A 20,745-nucleotide genomic window follows, 5' to 3' on the forward strand; every position below is an offset into this window, starting at 1 on the left:
TTAGATGTGAGAAAAGCAAAGAAAGAGGGTGCTAAATGTGGAGGATGTTGCTAAATTCAAATTACTCCATTTCTACATCTTTATAAATAGGTATGTTGTGCCGATGAAAGTTTTCTTTCCTGTCTTCTCACGTATTTAGCATGAAAGGATTGCAACTGCAAAAAATGATGTTTCTAATTCCACACTGATTATACATAGTTCAACATGTTGTTACACACAATATTAGCCAAGATCTGTGAATAAGCGTGCTCCATATATAAACCATCATATGTTAACTGTTTTAGTTAGTCCTACAACCAGAAGTAATTCTTGATGTAGCCATTCAATGTCTATTTTGCCCAGCTGATGTTCTCATTGCTGAAATACAATCACAAGCACTTCACTTCATATAATTGCACTGACCCCAAAGACCTGCAATTTTTTTGCAAATAAATATTATGTACAGATGAAGTATTCTAAAGATTCTCCAGAGTAATTCTCATAATCCAATTCTATCAGGTTTGATGCTGAGCTTCACACAATAATTATGTGAACTAACATTTCTCAAGCTACATTATAATCCAAGACGAAATGTGTGTTGTGATGTTCTTCTTATTTGGACCACATTTTATTTGCTAATTTTAACATATCATACTGAGATGCTGCAGTTAACAGCATAACTCAGTTTCTTAATCAGCAATTCAGAATGTTGCAGCAATGCGTATAAAGACATTTCCATGCTCTGAATACAGCAACCATAATGGACATACCATATAGCACTGAAATATGGCAGTGGGATGAGGGACTATGAATAAGCAGTGAGAATGAATCCTACACAGAGAATCCGTATGCTGTAGATCCACCAACACTTACGCATGAAGTGAAGAAGTTTCCTTTATCAAATATTAAAGGCCACTTTGGGCATATTAAACGTATGTGTGGTGAGTAGTTTTACTGAGATGAAAAATGGGTTTTCAAAATTTTTCACAATTTTCCATTTTAATTGCCTTTCATATAACTTATGGTACTGCCTCTTTGGTAAGAGAGTGGCTAAGCCTGGACTGGTGTAGTATCAGATGTTTTGCGTAACACCCACATTCAGTCCATGTGAACATTGTCCCACGATAGTACTGCTGAATAGGGATGCTATGTTGCGCAATGCTGATGGAGAGCCTCCAACTGAAGCACTTTCTGCCCACCAATAGGAGGACTTGGGATCGGTTACATGGGGCACACTGGATGGGTTGGTGAGAATGCATTGGTATTGAGGACGCTCTCTTGCTGTGACTGGATGTCACTAGTCCCTACCTTTGGGGATGCAACACCTCTCAATATAACTGTCACAGCCTCCAGTTGCCATAGCAAGTTTGAGTAGTGTACCCCTTAGGCGTGGGCTTTTGGAAAAATAAAACCTCAACTGCTGATGGAATCAGTCTTTTCTTTCTAAGGTTTCCTCCTAACACAACTGGATGATCCACTTCCTGTTCATTTTACCATCCTTATCAAGTTCAACACATACAAAGTGGCATCAGCTAAAGTGGGATTAGTTCACCATTAGGTCTGGGAGAAAGATTTCCTTTGTGGATTGTTGCCACTTTCATTTGATGGATACAAAGTGGGAAAGCCTGTTTGTCTGGTAGTTACCACATGTAACCTGGCAATGATAGAAAACTTTGACATCCAGTTTGCATTTGGAAGTGCATATTGTGCACTCCATGTGTGTCAACGTGTGCGAAGCATACTGTCAATGCATTAAGCCGTAGATGTCCCCTTTGCTGAGTGGGTGTGCTCTTCAAGACCATGCTACACTGCTGTCAAAATCTCCACGATGCTGTGGGCACAGTTTGGTGCATGCTGCCAACCACACTGCACTTCTGTAGCCACGCCATATCTTTGCACTGCCGAGCATCCGTGCTGCCTTGCCACTGCAAGCAAGAGGCTGCCACTGCCACCACCTTCATTATATTCATGCCCGGCACCACTGGTGCATCAACACTGCCACCTTTGCTGCTATCTTCATCAATATGGGATTTTAATGTAAGTATAGCTTCAATGCATCCTTACTTTTCTTCACCACCTGTGATGTAAGCTTCTGCCATGAGAACTCATCATTGCTTAATCTAGTACAGGTTACTGTTGAGACCCCTCTTTTGAAATGTTGTTGGTCTACAGAAATCTTGGTCCTAATATTGTAACCATGCCTGAGACACAATTGCATACAATTGCTGCTGCTGCTGCTTCTAATGGTGAGGTAGATCATCGTGCACCCTTAAAAATTAAGCTTAATCATATAGCACTTGACAAATTACAGTTACAGAGACAGCTTGATGAAGATTTACATGAGCCTCACCATGATATTCGGCATCTATGTGCTATCATTTGTGTGCCTAATGTTTCCAGTACTCTCCCTGCAGTTAATTTTGTACCTTCATTTTCTGGACCAAAAGGTGAAAATCTCACCAAATTCCTCCATGATGTAGGGAAAACAAGTTCCTGTCCTGATAGCTTTCTTCTAAATGTAACAAAATTAAAACTTTCTAGTGATGCACGCATGTATGTGGAGTCAGTTGATGCATTGTGTGACAGTCACTTTTGACAAATGGGGTGTCAGTCATTACTGAGATTGGTTATCAACACTCTGACAGAAGTACAGAGAAGATTTTGAAGCATTTACTGATTGCATCAAACTGTATCTTGCTGCACATATGCCTTAGGAAAAAATCAAACAGGTAATGAAGTGCTACTCCAGCGATTTATGTATTTATAAGGCGAATTAACCCGCAGTTTGGAGGTGAGGTAAAAGTAACCTCCACCACCTATCTGCATGAAGTAATTTGATTAGCATTAATATGCAAAGAAGCAGGATGGGTCGTTTTGACCCCTGCACACAGTATTCAACTGCATCAAGTTTTTGTTAATAATACCAACTGCCAGAGGTGTCGAAAACCGAACCACAGTGCAGAGTGTTGTCATGCTCCTTGTTGCACAAAATGGCACAAGATCAAGCATCCATGTGACAAATGTCCACAATACAAGAGACAAAGTTTTCCATAGAGGGCTGCTCAAAAGTGGCGAAATGAGCGAGAGGCAGGCTCTGCCACCCACCCTTGCAGCCAGCCAAAACTATGAATCTAGTCAAGAAGGAAATGATTAACGAGGTGGCAAATTTAGTACTAGAAGGTAAGCTCAGTGGGGAGACTGTCCATATGTTAGTAGATACCGGAGCTCACATTAGTGTGTTATTTGCGTCACAACATGACAAGTGTGTGTGCGTTCAAGCTGCTGCAATATAACATACGTGCCTTAGTTGAGGAGATGATACCATCTGGAACTTGTTTTGTTGACCTGCAAATCAACGAGAAAAAATATGGATTTGACATGGAGGTAGTGAGGAGACACAGACGAGATTTTGATATCATTTTAGGAACTGATTTCCTGCACTTTTTTCAGGCAGTGATAGATTACAAGACACAAACTATTCAATTCAGAGAGGCAACCCACTGTTTTGGCAGTCAGCACATGCCTCAATCATGAGGAGCTTGTGGTGCCAGGCCTCTTCCACAATCTTCAATAGAACCGCATATATGGGCATTAAACACTAACACCCCTGTCAGAATCAGTAGAGGTATTGGAAAAGTTCTCTGGGTAGATGTGAAAACTCGAATATCGCTGAGATCGTACTTTCTAGTCAATCTGCTCAGCCAGAATGACATTCTTGGCTGGTTGCAAATCAAATTTAAGAGAAGCATAAGTAAACCAGAAGTTTTAGGAAAAAATTTAGAATACCAGTTTGTGTTAATGATTTCAGTCAATGAGATATGGAGATTCCATGTGGAACGATACTGGCGGGTGGAGAAGAGGTTATACAAACAGAAGTTCAATTTGAATAACAGTTTAAGCAAAGCAAGAGGAAGAATTTGACCGTGAGAAAGGTTTATGTAATTATGCCTGTGTTAAGGAATCAGTAGCAAGAGAAGTTGGCACATTTGCCTAAGTCAGATCAGAATCTTTTGTACCCATTCCTGGAGGAATATGTGTGGCTATTCGAGGAAAGACAGTATTTGTCGGCAACTGACCTCGAACAGCACAAAATTCCCATGGAATAGCTCAGAAATTGCATAGACTATCACATCATCTACAATCTGTTGTTGAAGAAACTATTCAACAGCAGCTTGCTGCAGTGATAATTCAACTCCTCTGCAAGCACATGGTCATCACCTGTAGTCGTGATCCCAAAAGAAAATCATTAAATGGAGAGAAATCCTATTGTCTATGTGTTGATATGAGAGTGGTAAACAAAGTCACTACATCTGACACTTGTCTACTATCCTGTATTGACAAAACATTTGACCGATTAGGGAAATGTAAGTATTTTAGCAATCTTGGCATGCTCTCTGGGTACCACAAAACTTCTATTGCACTGCCAGATCAACCCAAAACTGCTTTTGTGGCCCCTATTGGACTAGATGAGTTTCTCCACATGCCTTTTAGTCTAATGAATGGATCTGTAACTTTTCACAGGTTCGATGACTTACTATTAAGAGGTTTGGAGCCTACTATGTGTCTCATGTGTCTCAATGATAGAATAACTTTTTCAAGAACAGTTGAGGAGGACACAGAAAGATTAAGGAGTGTGCTGTCTAGGTTGCAAAATACACACCTAAGTTTGAAGAGAGAGAAGTGTTCATTTGCTAAGTCACAAGTCCAGTATCTGGGACATATTATTATTGCAGCTGGAGTTAAGCCAGACCTTAGGTTGATAGAAGCTGTAGACAATTTTCTAGTACTTACAAATGTTAAAGAGTTACAATCATTTCTGGGACTAGCAAATTACTATCATCATTTTGTGGAGGATTATGCTATATAGGCAAGTCATTGATGAAGTTGTTAAAGAAAGAAGGGCATTGAATTTGTGTAGACAGAGGAATGTGACACAGATTTGAGAAAAATTAAGGACGTTTTAACAAGTTCACCTTTGTTAACCTACCCAGAGTTTGAAAAACCATTTATTCTTTCCACATATGCATCTGATTATGCTGTGGGCACAGTTCTTTCTCAGGAATACAGTAGTGTGGGAAGGCCTATGGTTACACCTCTTTGCAGATGAATTCATATGAGATTAATTATGGCACCACTGATAACGAGCTTTTAGATCTTATGTTTGGAGTTAATTATTTTAAATGCTACCTCTATGGACACAAGTTCACTGTGGTCACCGACCATGATGCCCTTGTATGGATACTAAGTTTAAAGGACCCCAGTAGTAACATTATACGGCACAAACCTGGCGATCTCCACCACAATGGAGATGGATTAAGCTGCAAAGTCAGAATTGTTCAAGACAGATGATGTTTCAAAAGAGGAGCTAAAGTAAGAACAATAGAGAGATGTAGAATGTCACCAGCATGCATCCTACCTGGAGTTTGTCACTGAAGTAGGTATTCTATATCGCAAGACTCTCTTGGGTAACATAATGGTAATACCTAAAGAATTAGAGCAGCACATTATAGCACAATTTCATGAAATTTTTCAAGCCAGACATAATGGGTGGTGTGCCACAAATGCTAGGACAGCCTCCCACTTTTGATGGAAGGGCAGACAAGCAGATGTATGGAAATATATTCAAAATTGTTTATCTTGTGCACATGGAGCACCCCCTTCAAGGAACAAAATCCCCTTACAGACACTCAGAAGCTACAAAACCATTTCAGACCATTGTGTTAGACATTGTTGGTCCCTTTCCACAAAATGCCCAAAATAATAAGTACATCTTGTCTATTTTTGATAATTTTTCTTGGTACTTAATTCTAGTAGCACTCGCAGATATGACCACTGAAACAGTCACTTATATCTTCGTCAGTCACTTTGTTCTTCAGTCTGGAAGGCCCAACACTATATTAACTGATCAAGGTTCCAACTTTATGTCTGCTCTATTTGTATTAGTGTTTAAACTGTTAAGAACCAAGATACAGTGCATAACGCCCTTTCATCCACATGCTAATTGTCGCCTTGAATGTGTCAATAAGATGAATGTTTGAATGCTGTCTTATTATTTGGGAAGGGCTTATATAGGCTGGGATAAATATGTTGCTTATGTCGTTTGGCGTATAGCAGCCGTGTGAATGAATCAACTGGGTATACACCCTCCGAGGCATTCTATGGAAGGTCCATGAACTCCTTGTTTGAACAGAATAATCTCCCACATGAAGTAAATATGAGTGAAGTAAAAGGATTAGCCTTCCATCATAAGTCAATTTGAAAACAATCAGAACAATGAAAAAACTACTCAAAGACAGTTGCAGCATAGTAACAAAGGGTCTACACTTTTCCAGTATAAACCTGGTGATCTTATGCTGCTCCAAAATCCAGCAGTAAGAAAGGGAGGAACTAAAAAGTTCACTCCTCAGTATGAGGGCCCTTACCCTGTTTCATGGGTGACTCCCCCATAAATGTGGAGATTCGGTTGTCTGATCGTACTGTGTTAGTGCATTTTGACCAGCTTAAGCCATACCACAGCTGAGATATGCCACTGCCAGCTGTATCACCTAGCTCTGCCCAAGCAAAGGCGTTACTGCAAAAAAAGTAAAGAGACAAGCCACTGCCTGCGTGTCCTCACTACATCTTAAGAAATAGCCACCCCTATGCCCTAAGGTCTAGGGACTAAGTTTGTTCTATCTACAGAAAAGAAAACATTGTCAGATTTATAGTAGAGTATAAAAATGTGAGTAATAATTTATGTAGAGGTATAAGGAAGTCTGGGGTAAAAGTCAGCATTGTTATTTGAATTATGTATATAAACATGCATCAGATAGACAGATTTAATTCCAATAGAGATGGATGCTGCACCTCAAAATGATAGAAGAAGATGCTTGTGATATTTTATCACATGTATCTGCACTGTGCTGTAGAATAAGCTATAGCATTAAGGATTAGTAACTAGAGCAGTAGAAAATCTACTGTGGTGCTTTAAAGCAGAAAACCAGTGATGTGGTAATCTACTGAACTTTAGAAGCTGTTACAATTATGGTTATTTGTGTCAAGTAGTTGAGGAAAAATTGTGAAGGTACTATTAGCCACATGAGAACATTACCTACTGATTCAAATGGATAGCAGATGTTAAGCTATGAATGAGTACTTACACTGACTTACTGACAGAAACCACGAATAAAGAGGTTTCACAAACTGTAAGCCCGTAGAGAGCCTGACCCTACATGCCAGAATTACACAGTCCCTACTGGACAATCAGGTTAGGTTAAATTGACCTTTAGAACAAAAGATCACAAGAACAACACACTGGAATAATGTATTTATAGACACAGTTGACCTTCAGCAATCAAGTGCAGTATTACAGCTGTTACAAATTTTTAGTAATTATAACTGTATCCTACCACACTGGAGATACTCTGCACATTTGTATATTTTGCCCTATTACATCATACAATATGACACTGGAAGACTTATGTAACTACTGCAAATACTGAGGATGAATTACATAGAGCACTACACGTCAACCCAAAAGTGAAAAACTGCCTGTTAAATTATTTTTAGTGCTATGATACGGTCTACACCAGAACACAAACTCGATATTCATGAGCCAAATTATTTTGATTAATTTGCCTAAGGATAGACACAACTTATATATTTTGCACCAAGCCCATCCAGTGCTACTTTATGAAGCCACATTGTATATTATATTTATTACTGAGATCCCATTATTCATTGCATCAACATGAAACTTCCAATCTACACAAGCAGGTTCATCACTGGACTGTCAACTCTACCTATAAGAGTCGTTGATCCAGCACAGCCGTTCGTTATAACCACAGGTACACTGAACATAAGTGACTGAAGTACAAAAACACATGAGGATTCACATCTGTAATAGATGCCTCTGACTCAGTAACATTGACCACGATAGGATGTTCCATAAGGAAGCATATGAAAGAGTCAGTAACAGTTTAAACAGATACAAAGAAACAGTTTTCCTTTGAAATTTCCTGGCAGATTGAAACTGTGTGCACACAGTTTTAATCTGCCAGGAAGTTTCATATCAGTGCACACTCCACTGCAGAGTCAAATTCTCATTCTGGAAACATCCCCCAAGCTGTGGCTAAGTCATGTCTCCACAATATCCTTTCTTCCAGGAGTGCTAGTTCTGCAAGGTTTGCAGGAGACCTTCTGTGAAGTTTAGAATGTATGAGATGAGGTACTGGCAGAAGTAAAGCTGTGAGGATGGGGCATAAGTAATGCTTGGGTAGCTCAGTTGGTACAGCACTTGCTGGCGAGAGGCAAAGGTCCTGAGTTCAAGTCTCGGTCCAACACACAGATTTAATCTGCCAGGAAGTTTCATGTCAGTGCACACTTCGCTGCACAGTGAAAATTTTATTCTGGAGTTTCCCTTTACTAACAGGACTCAGGAAGCACTGATAATATGAAATGAAAAGATGTCAATCAGAACTTTCATGGGAGGCAGACATTTTCCAAGTACTCTCACAAGTTTGAGAGATAAGAGGAAACTGCATCTGAATTAATAATGGAAGAGTTGACTATGTCCACAGCTGCTCTAGCTACTAATAATGATTACTGTATCTAGCATAAGGTTACAGAGGTCCACTTTGCTGTTTTTAAACTTGTATATACTAGATTTTTTGATTTTGTTACCTAAAGAGTGACAGTTTTCCCCACCTTCTGAATCTGGCCGTAGAGTTAAATGCATTTTGTGTCATGTGTATTCTCATAATTAATGAAAGAAACTGCCATAATGTTGTTAGGTATTGCTCAATATGAGCGAACAAGTATATATAAAAGTAGGTATTGTGTGCCAATTCTTATTTGTTCATTTATAAATAAAATTGTTAGGGAAAAGCTTCCCTTACTTACTGTCCCTTCCCCTGCTGTAACTGATTCAGTGATTTAGTATTCTCCCTTGTCGGAAGTGCATACCTAATTTGGGTGTTCGATTTGAAATGGAACACACGCACCTTAACATAGATTGCCATATTGCACTCTGATTTAGGTTACGGCAACAATCCTAATTGAGCAGGAGTTAGCACAGTTTATTTCCATAAGAACTGGCAGTAGTTAACTGTGAAGTAAAGTCTATGATGGATAATCCCATTAATAACATTACCACACTAGAGGAACCATATGGGACATATCAATTTCCTGTAACATCATTGAATGACAATGACACATGACATTGAGGCGGGAACGGTCAATTTTGGTGATGTGGTGTGTACTGGTTGATATGCGAGGGAATGTTTGCTTGTTCCTGCAGTGAATGGGGTGAACTGGAATGAAATTTTCATAATGTGGTTCCTTACGCAACTGATGGGGCATGGTATGTGCAATCCACTCTCCTGGTGAGTAGCCATAAATGCATGCTGCTGCAGTAAACTTCTGAGTCCTTCCTCTGTATTTATTACCCTAGCACCGAGTTACCAATTCTATTCTGTACTTCCTTCTTCTGTTGAGAAGAGGCCAGCCCAGGATAATCTGAACTGGGTCGACCGAAGCGTCCGATCCCACCCGTCGGCTTTGACCTGTGACGTAAGGCTGTTGTGGTGTGTGACGTCAAGATGGTGCGGAATTTAGTTTGTGAGAGTGGCGTGTTTGTAGGCGTCATTTTGACGTGATCGGTGGTGCTCTCTGGTGGTGTGTTAGGTGATGTTTTTGGTTCAGTTTGTGTGTGTGGTGTGTTTATAGGTGGCGTATTGTTCCGGTCGGTGGTTCTCTCTGGTGGTGTGTTTATGGGTAATGTGTTACATGGCATATGGGGTTCATTTGCGTGATAGCACTGCACGTGTGTTGTATCGGGACTGTGCTTTCAGTGGAATATTTTTCAGTGAGGGAACAATTTTAGTTTTATTATTTCGACGTTATTGTAGTTTTTTTTTTTTTTTTTTGTTCATTGTGTGTGAATTTTGGTAAATTGCTTTTTTTATGTGTTTGGTAGTTACGGATATGTCTGACAAGGTTAACAGTTTTTGGTTGTCGGCGATGATGGGGGACAGTGCATTGTCTGTAATAAAATTTCTTCAACTATTCGGGTTTTTGGATGAAGTAATGAAGTGTTCAGTATGTCGTGAAGAAATGAGGCTTACTAAAGTTCCGGCATCTCGGACCAGGGATGGCTGTATGTGGAGATGTCGTAAGAATAAAAGGTCAAGGGAAGTGTTTGATTCCAATTTTGTTGGTTTGTTGTGTTTTTTGAGGTAGTGGTGATTGTGGACGTGGTTGAGGTCAAGGGAAGTGTTCGATTCCAATGTGTGGTTGTGGCTGTGGGTGTTCCAGTATTGGGAGTTGCTATTGAGCTAACTTGGTAAAGGGAAATGTCCGATTCCAGAGGATATTGTTTAGTGGAATTTGGGGAGTTTGGTGTTGTCGGTTTTTTCGTCATTTTTTGTGGTTTGGTATGATGGTGTGTGTCTAAATTTGTCTATATTTACTTCTTCCCCACCCAAAAACCCCCAATTTCCCACGCTTGTCCTGTTAGTTTCATTAGGTTTTTTGTGGAACGTGTATGTGTTGGTTTGTCAATGTATTTTCGTGTTTGTGGTCATGTCTATGTGATGACGCCATAGGCGCCATATTGGAGTCGTAGTGTATGGTCGTTTCCACCATATTTGTGAAGTCATGGGTCAAAGCAGATGGGTGGAATCGGATGCTTCTGTATTTCCTCTGAACTGAGTCACTCCGACAGTACCTAATATATCTCATCTTTTCCATCCAATGACAATGACGTATTGCTCGTACCTTTGGTAAGAACACTTGCCCACAAAAGGCAAAGGCCCCGAGTTCGAGTCTTGGTCCGGCACACAGTTTTAATGTGCCAGGAAGGTTCGCAGGAGAGCTTCTGTGAAGTTTGGAAGGTAGGAGACAAGGTACCTAATCTATCTCATTTTTTCCATCCAACAACAATGACGTATTGCTCCTACCTTTCCACAGTATTCCATACTTAGTTTCACTCTGGTTTACTGTAAGGAACGGGTGACATCTCAGTCTGTCAGCCAAGCAGATGACAAATGTTTTGAAGGCTGAAACAATTGTATTGTTGATCAGTCACTAAGTGTTTGGGGAATTCTAGGGAGAAAACCATTTCACTGTGGCCCACACTAGGCCTCTAAGACATCTTTCGCTAGCTGAACTTACTCCCTGCCAACGCTCTTCCTTTTACTCTACCTTCTGACCTTCACAAGTACACATGAACATTTTTCACACATTTCTGCTTTTCCCATCAGCCATTTTTATTTTGAGGAGAATTGAGCAGCCTACTCAACTGTTATACTCAATTAATGGGTAACAAGTGACACTATTTTCACTAAATCACTTAAGCATTAAATGACTAGGAGGTTATCAATTGCTCTCCCACTCTCCAGTGATGTGCTCTAGCATAGTGTGACTGTAAACAACAAAGACCCCAAGAGAGTCATAGTATTTTCTTCTGTTTAGTCTTCTTACTATGATCCGCCTATCCTCTGTCATATTATTATTCACATAGAGACACACATGCCTTCCACGCACACTGAACGCTATTCAATATCTAGTAGGTCATAGTAGCTTCACTCACACTCAGCACAAACATAATCTGTACACATCTATTTATTTTATTTAGGAAAAAAAAGAAGAAAACAAGATTCTCAGTTTTGTCTGCTACCACCTCTTCTAGTGTCATTAGCGAGTGTTCACCAGTTGCAACCCTTCAGCTGCAGTCAACATTTGTATATTCAATAACATCCACTGACAATATACCACTCTGCTGGCTAATGCCTGTTAGTGTGGCCGTAACAACCCCTGCCCCTGTTTGCAGCCCTTTGGTTACCACCAAAAATTTGGTAACTTACCCTTTCTCAGAAGCATGATACTCTGTCATCATAGAGTGATCAAGCATTATATATTGGAAAGAGCTATAAATTGGTCAATCCTTCTTGTGTCCAAATTTGGTTTTCTGACCTGCAGAATTGTAACTTTACACGTTTGTTTGGTCCCTGGTGTTTCTCATCACCTACAGATGTCACTGCTGCCCACTGATCACTAACATGATACATTAGTTTAACACATCTGTGCGACCTTTTGTTAGATCTAACATGTAGTCCATGAGTACTGAATTATTTCCCCCCAAGCACTAGCCTGCTGCTCTCAACTAAGGAAATGTCTGTAAAGAGCATAATCTGCTCAGAAGGCAGAGTTTGTTTTATCTACTCAGGGCAGAACATTTCCCAGTGAGGGCAGGTGTATTTGTTTTGCTGTTACTCTTTCATCTCTTCTGTGCCCTTGTGCAGTGTTCTCAACTTTATCAAAAAATGGCTCTGAGCACTATGGGACTTAACTTCTGAGGTCATGAGTCCCCTAGAACTTAGAACTACTGAAACCTAAGGACATAAAATACATCCATGCCCACGGCAGGATTCGAACCTGTGACTGTAGCAGTTGCGCGGTTCCAGACCGTAGTGCCTAAAACTGCTCGGCCACTCTGGCCGGCTCAACTTTATCCTTTACCACTTTCATTAAATGGTGACTACACACATGCTTAACAATATTCCCAGTTTCTCTGAGACTTCCAGCCATGCTCCATATCTAAGGGGAATCCCTAGTTCTACTGTCAAAAAATCTAATGATGGAGCCCTTGTCTTCATGGACATAACCTACCAAGGTGGTAGCACTCTTTTGTTCAAGGGCAACAACTCCTTTATTAATTCATTACCTTACTGGGTGCAAAAGCTGGAGCAAAATGCGGACAGCGCAACTAGCAACAGAGTCACCACATACTATGTCCCTTATTTATGCACGGAATGTGCTAGGTGGTCTTCAGTCACATATCAACACCCTGTATTCATGCCCAATGTGTGATGTATTCACACATGCTCAAATGTGGTGTGATGCACTTTCCCCCTTGACTGATTTTGATACTGTGAATGTTAAAACACACATTGCTGACATACGATAAAGTATGCCTGTGCGAGATCCTCTGCAAAACTGATGGCAGTCTGAAGTCCGAGTGCTACCTGGATTTACTCTAATATACCATGTAGTGCCATTCGATCACAATCAACAGTTATCTGCTATCTTATTACTGCACACTTTCTTACTATACTACCACATACACTTTGTACACAGCACAACACTTTACACTAACAAGTCATTTCACTTTGTTCAGAGAAAACAATTTGGCTTTATTGCTATAACTCTACTGTTAATGATACAGGTAACTGAATTTCTGGCTCCTCAAGGTTATAACACCACTACTAATGGGTTTCCATGGTACACGTGGGATCAATTTTGCTGAACTACTTGTATCAGCCTCACGTCCCTCTCCTACCCGCTGTTGGAAAATATAAACTATTGTTTAACTATACACCCAAGCTTGTGGCTGAGCCTGCTTGGATTTTTCCATTACTTGCCACTACAAATCAGCACTTCTTGCTGTCTGATTGATTTTGCTGAGTGAATGCATAGGTTGTAAAACAAACGATTCCAGGCATCTGGTTTCACCAGCTTCTACATGAACACCAAGTAATGTGATTTGTAAGCACCCATAACCATACAATGCCTCATATTTTCTCCTTATTTTCTGGGCTTATGCAAAGTGCTGTCATTACACATGTGAACATGGCTCATTCCATCGGCTGTTGTCCAAGTTCAGCATTTCATACTGCCACATTCCACATACTTCACCAGTTCGTTCAATGATATACAGGTAACTACCTCCAGACATTCTTCCTGCTGACAGTTATCTTATGTGAAATATATCTTTTGCATTATAGGCTGATTAACTGACAGAGTGCTAAGACTTATTTGCTGTAATGTAACACAGTGTGTATTACTGTAGGCATCTGGGGTAGTATTAGATAACGCTGCTCCTGAAGCCTCATAAACAAGCAATAATCACGGTCACTGAGACACTTCAGTCCCATTGCACTATCATCATCTGCTGTTGATCCCTGCCATGAGGTGCTGTATTGTATTTGCTGTACTTACTAGTGCTGTGGATGCCTCTCCTTTCTAAAACCACCCATTGTCATTGGGTTTAATGTCTGAGTGACTGGCTAATGTGCTGTACATCCCTAACCAAGTGAGTATAGCGGCTGACTTGGACTTGGCATCTGCAGCTCATGGTCTAGTGGCTAGTGTTGCTGCCTCTGGTTCGATTCCCAGTCAGGTCAGAAATTTTCTCCACCCAGAGAGTGGATATTTGTGTTGTCCTCATCAGTTCATCATAATTCGGGAAAGTGGCAGGATTGGACAAGGAAAAGATTGGGAATTTGTACAGGCACTGATAACTGCACAGTTGAGCCCCCCCACAACCCAAATATCATCATCATCATCATCATCATCATCATCACCACCACCACCATCACTGTTGGATTTGGCCATTTTAAAAGAAGAAGAAGTATTATGACAACAAATTATCAATTGATTAATGCCATGGGAAACATTGTTGTGAAGGCTGGGCCAAAGCAGAATGCTTTGTATCTTATGGGGCATTAAATTGGTGTTTATTACCAACCAGGAACAACTGTGAAGCATTTTGAATGCCATGCTGCTGCAACACACCAAGTGAGCTTGATTCAACATGGACAGCACAGTGCTGATAAAATATTTGCCAGCACTGACCAAGCTGATGCTGGTCATTGGGATATAACTCTCTGACAAGTCACTTCTTTTTCTGCCCAGATCCATGAAACCCTTGTATGAGAGCACGTGTGGCTCATGCACATCTAGAACAATTTTCTGTCTAGCACCAGACGAATTTGTAGTGTAGCTACTGAACTAATACAAAAATATGAGGTACTGAGGAATTCAATCCAGCATCAATTGGTTACTATGCACCAGGAGCTGTCAAACCTAACGCTGCCCTGGAAGTAACTAAGGCACTACAAATTCTATTGTATAACACCCATGCAATCCAGTTACATACTACTACATTATTATTCAGCTGGGTTTACAGCAAAAACTTGGCACTAACTTATTACCCGCTGAACTGTTCTTGCAAATGTTCACTAACACTTCTTCTTGCAACATAGGTACATCCACTGTTAAGCTTTCTGTTCATTTTACCTACTCTCACAAAACTAGTTTTAAACCTTTTATGTTATACCTGCCTGAAGTACCTACTGTGTTACCACACCCACACAGCTTGCCGGTGTTACCTAACAATTCTGAGACTCGACTTTTAGATTCAGTTAACAAATTAGCTACCAAACATGGACAAATCACTCTTCATCACACAACTGTGCATATCATTGAATGGAATGGCAAAGATTACATGTAAAGAGTGTCTATTCCCAATGTAACAACTGTCCCTCTAACTCCAATCCTTATCTGCCTTGTTGTATGGATCTTGTATACCAGTGGCTATTGTGAATGTTTTAAGCCAAGCCCTCGACCAACAACCAAGCAGTAGTCATCAGGCGAATATCATTTTAATACCTAGGCACACTTTAGGCATGGCCCTCCCTTAAATTAAGATGTAGAGGTTAGTGGTTTGTATTATTACATTGGTATTCGTTTTAAAAGAACAAATTTTGTGTCTTGGCATGGGGGTCATGCAGAGTCACTAAAGCAGATAATTGTGTTTCAAAGAATATTTGTATTTGAAAATTAAAACTCCTGCATATCAGGCACAAGTGTTATTTTGAAATTTTTATTAGGAAATGTAGATGATTATACAGTTTTGTAAACCAAAGTCATATAAACTGCCTAATTGTCTTTATTTGTAGAACAAAGCTCATTCTATGGCAGTCATGTTAAAAACAATCATGCAACGGTTACCTTGTAAATGGCCACGCAACCTAAATTGTTCCGTGTGCCCTCCTCTGATGCGAACTCCATTCTTGAGCATTGCATTCGCCTGTAATCTGCAAGGCCTACACGCTGAGCTTCCAGACTCCCTACGGCAGCACCAGCCCTGTCGGCTTTGACCACAGCCCTACACACTGGCACAAGAGCCCTGCCAAACGCTGTTCAGCTGCTGTCTGGCTAACTGCCTCAACCACATCCTCACACGCTGTTCACTCGCTTGTATAGCAATTGCCCCCCCCCCCCCCCCCCCCCAGCACTGCTGTCACACGTGTTTAGGATCTGTAAAATGGCTCTCATGGAAGGGGGAAGAAATGTGTATGGTGAGCAGTTTTGCAGTTTTACTGAGAGGAAACATTTTTTCCATTTTAATTGTCTTTCATGTGGCATATGGTACTGCCTCTTTGGTAAGACAGTGGCTGAGCTTGGCCCGGTGTAGTATCAGATGTTTTGCATAACACCCACACTCTGTCCATGTGAACATCATCCTACTGTAGTACCACTTAATAGGGATGCTATGTTGAGTACTGATGATGGAGGGATGCGCACTGAAGCACCCTGTGCCCACCAATAAGGTTTGGGGGGTCTTCATGTGGAGCATGTCAGATGGGTCAGTGAGAATGTGTCAGTATTGAGGATGCCCTTTGGCAACAACCAGACATGTCCACTAGTTCCTCCCTTTGGAAGCACAATGCCTCTCAATTTCAATGCAGCAGCCTCCTGTTGCTGTTATGAGTTTGAGTAGCATACCCCTTAGGTCTAGGCTTTTGGAGGAATAAAATCCACTGGTGATGCAAACAGTCCTTTTGAAGGTTTTTTAATACCACCACTAGATGTTCCACTTCCTGCTCATTTTCTCATCCTGACCATGTCATGACAGCTTTGCTACTACTGAGTCAATGTGTGGTAAACTATTTATATCAACGAAACAAGTTAAAATTGCCAACAATATACAAATAGTGCCAAAGTTATATAAAGTGTACAAAAGTTCTCTGTCATGTAGCAAGACCTTCAGTTGGAATTAGAATGCAATCCAGACCTGATCTCTGTGCAAGTCATGCTCTCAATTTTACTTAATTTCCAAGTTATATGTGTTTAACTGTTTGACTGTTAACTGTTTTATGGTGTTTGTCAATTAATCCATAGTAATGGCATTCCAGAGTCAACTTAAAGCAGGTTAGCTACTCACATATCCCTTTACATCTACATAGCTAGACTGCATCTCTGAAAGAATACAACAGTAATAAAAGAGCTGCTTTAGGGGACTACATCAGTGAGGAAACTGCACACAACAGATAGGGAGGAGTTCTAATCACCAATCCACGAAGTTGATCCAATAAAGGGATAAATTAATTATTGCTGTCTCAAGGGAGACGGAATGACCGGTTCTAACATATGTCACATACACCAGTTTGCACAAACAAATGGCTAAGCTGAAAAACTTTTATAGGGGTTTAGTACCATTGGGGGGGTCTAGCAGTCTCATGTTGCTAAATTAGTGGCAGTATATCAGTCATACTCTATGTAGAACTATCACATTCTAATCAATTGCTCACAGCACTGCTTCACATGAATGGGGAGCATTCCAAGCAACAGGCACTGCTGCCTGGTGGAGAGGAGGTGGTCGACCATGGTCAACTACAGCATCAGATGATTATTACATAATGAAACAGGCAAGAAGGGACCCACATCAAAGAGCAGGTGCAATAGCAACTAAATTTAACAGGACTGCAATGCATGCAATCTCTCATTACACAGCAGTATGGCAACTGTATGAAGGTGGTCACTTCACCCAATGACCAGTATGCAGATTGGCAGCAAAGTTTGCATTGGTGTCAAGAGCATAGGGACTAAATAAGTGAGAACTGGGGTCATGTGCTCTCCTCCAATGAGAGCAAATTCAGTCTGAGTAGTGATTCTGCACTTACCTTCACATAACAACATGGATGCACTGACCTTCAAATCTTTGAACACAGTATACTCACTGTTCAACATTACTGTGACACTGTACTCCTTCCACATGTGCATTCTTCGTGGAAGCATTTGGCCCTGACTTCGGTTTTATGGATGACAGTGCACAGTCACACTGAACAGCACAAGTGGAAGAGCTCTAGGAATGAGAGGATATTCGGTGAATAGACTGGCCTGCCCAGTCTCCCCAGCTTAAATCATAAGTCATGCTTAGCTATAGCATTAGATTTATCTTTCTCTGCCATGAAATAAAGTGTGCACTTGTAACATTTTTTTGTTATAATATAACAACCTAACATAAACTGGCCACTGCCTTCTGCAAGACTGAAAGCTGCACGGTGACCCTGTGAGTATGTCGTATTAGAAATGTATATGAGGGAAGCAGAGACAAATGGGGTATCATTGTAGTGATGATACAGGCTGCAAATGAGGAAATCCCTTGACACAAATGACACAGATAAAGCAGTTTGTTATGAATGGCTCAGTATCTGGGAATGAGCATTGCAGAAATTGTGAACCTGGTAGGCTGTTTGTGTACTACTGTCATGAGCATCTATGGAAAGTGGTTGAAGGGCGATGAAATAACAAGTAGGTAACAATGTGTTGTATGTACATGTCTCATTACAGAAAATGGAGGTCAGAGGCTTGCCCACTCTGTAAAGCAGGGTATGTAGCAATCTCTGGGAGATCTGATGAGCTAGTACAATGCTGGTGCAGACACAAGTGTCTGAGAGCCCACTGTTCATTGCACATTGTTGACTATGGGGCTCCACAGAAAACAGTCCCTACATGTTCCCATGTTGATCTAATAGCATCTTCTGTTACCATTGTAGTGGGCACAGAATAATCAAGATTGGACCATGTATCATTGGAAATATATCACCTCATTGGATGGATCACACTTGTTGTTAGGATATGCCTTCATCCAGGCAAATGACTAGTTGCAACATGCACTACCCCACTGATGCAGGCTGATGGGGGTCAGGATTACACTAAAGGGCACATTTACTTGGGCTTCCATGGGACATGTCATGGTAATCAAAGACACAATGACACCTGTGGACTATGTGAACATAGTTGTGGATCACCTGCATCCCTCCATATTCAGTGTCTTCCCCGAGAGCAATGGCATCTTCCAGCAGGATGACAGTCCATGTTGCAAGACCAGAATCATTCTGCAGTAGTCTGAGGAGATTAGTAGTAAACTCAAGTTGATGTCTTGACACATATCTGGGATGCTATCAGGCACTACACCTAGAAACTACCAGCCTATAGCTTATGTGAATTAAATGACCTGCTCATAGACATTTGGTGTCATATAGCTCGACAGAAACCAATAAAGAGCTTGTCAAATCCATGCTATTCAGATCACTGCTGTATTGCATTCTAAACATGGACCATCAACATGCCAGTACGTAGTTGATGCAGGTCAGGTGAGTTTTAGCTATAACAGATGTGGGAGACAGCTTGTGCTCTCAGTTACTGGCCTCGGCATGCATCAGATCAATCCTGGATGACTGAAATTTTCTGCAATGCCTCCCCCTATGTAGGACCTCTGCATCCCTTCTTTCCAATAAATCACTTTGGTTTAAATTATGCCTACTTCTTATTACACCTAAATTCGCAACATATCCTGTCATCCACTTTCACTGAAGCAACCCTTCCCTGACAATATCTGTTTATTATTATTGATTTGTCACCTTGTTTAATTGAAATGTGACATTATTAATAATAAATGCATGGCAGATGAAGTAAATATGGATGAAATAGATCACTTTCAGCAGCAAACTGCTGTGCTGATGTTAAACAACCAATAACCGAAGAAAGTGTGAATTGGAGAGTTGCAGCTGCAGCAGTGTCTAGTGGGGAAAAAAGGATAAAAACCAATCCCCTGTAGTAACTGTGTCAAACCTATTTGCCCCTGTGAATTCACCATCTGTGGCACTGGCAGTTAATCTGGTAGCAGAGATTTCCTTGAGTAATTTTACACAGTCTTTTTGAGGCAAGTCAAATGAAAATGTGCACATATTTCTTCAGAATATTAGAGATGTGGGTCATATGTGCATATGGTTGAGTGAGTTTCAATTGAATATTAGTCAGCTTAAATTGTCTGGTGATACCAGGAGCTATTTGGCATCAGTACATTCACTTAGAAAGGCACCCTCTTTTGAAATGCTGTGCACAGGTTGATTGAACGTTTCTTAGACAAAAAAGTGTTAGTTTATATGGGGATAAGTTATCCACATTGAGGAACAAAACCTGGCAAAGACTTTGAATCATTTGCAGACAGTACCTGGGTTGTCTCTTGCTGGAAATGTGTGTGTTAACAGAATGCCAAGAACATAACAACATCTTACTATGTGATGCGGAGGACCACACAATTTATGTTTTCGTAAAAGGGATTGATTTTAGAATAGGGAGCAAGATCATGTTTGTGTACCTTAGTCTTTCCAAGAAGCAGTTTGCATAACTTTATTAAGGGAGGAGGTAAACTGATTTGTAATAACTGCAAGCAGTGTGACTGATGCGCACCACACTTTTATAATCAGCACCTACTGCCAATGACTGGGACATCACGCACGGTGCCATGTTGCGTGCATTACAGAGAAATAGTACATATGCAACAGACATGCCCTAGGCTACAGTACGAACAAAATAAGAATCTACCAAGTGTTAGAGTTAGCTGCAGAGGAGATAACAGAGGTCAAAATTTGAGAAGTGTAATAAATACATAAATTTATTACTCTTCCCCCTTAGTGACACAAATGCCTTGCGGCAGCCTTTCTGCCATCTGTGTGGGTTAGAAAGTGAAATAAAACACCGTATAGGCTCATGGGGGATTAATTTGAAGATTGGCGAAGAAGTATTTGTGATTACAGTAGATATATTGTCATTGGAAAATCCAGATTTTGACATGCTTCTAGGGAGTGAATTCCTGTGCTACATTCATGGGGCAGTTGATTCTGCGTAGAAACTGTCTGGATAGGTGACCAAGAA

At 40.7% G+C, this 20,745-nt stretch overlaps 1 protein-coding gene across 1 annotated transcript in view; it reads right to left on the reverse strand.

Annotated features, from left to right (window-relative positions):
- LOC126183882 (zinc finger FYVE domain-containing protein 26) overlaps positions 1-20,745 on the reverse strand; it is a 329,860-nt gene that overhangs the window by 67,645 nt on the left and 241,470 nt on the right. The gene's annotated exons all lie outside the window — the stretch shown is intronic.

Source organism: Schistocerca cancellata, chromosome 4 (genome assembly GCF_023864275.1).
Source record: "Schistocerca cancellata isolate TAMUIC-IGC-003103 chromosome 4, iqSchCanc2.1, whole genome shotgun sequence".
In the NCBI taxonomy this organism is placed as follows: Eukaryota; Metazoa; Arthropoda; class Insecta; order Orthoptera; family Acrididae; genus Schistocerca; species Schistocerca cancellata.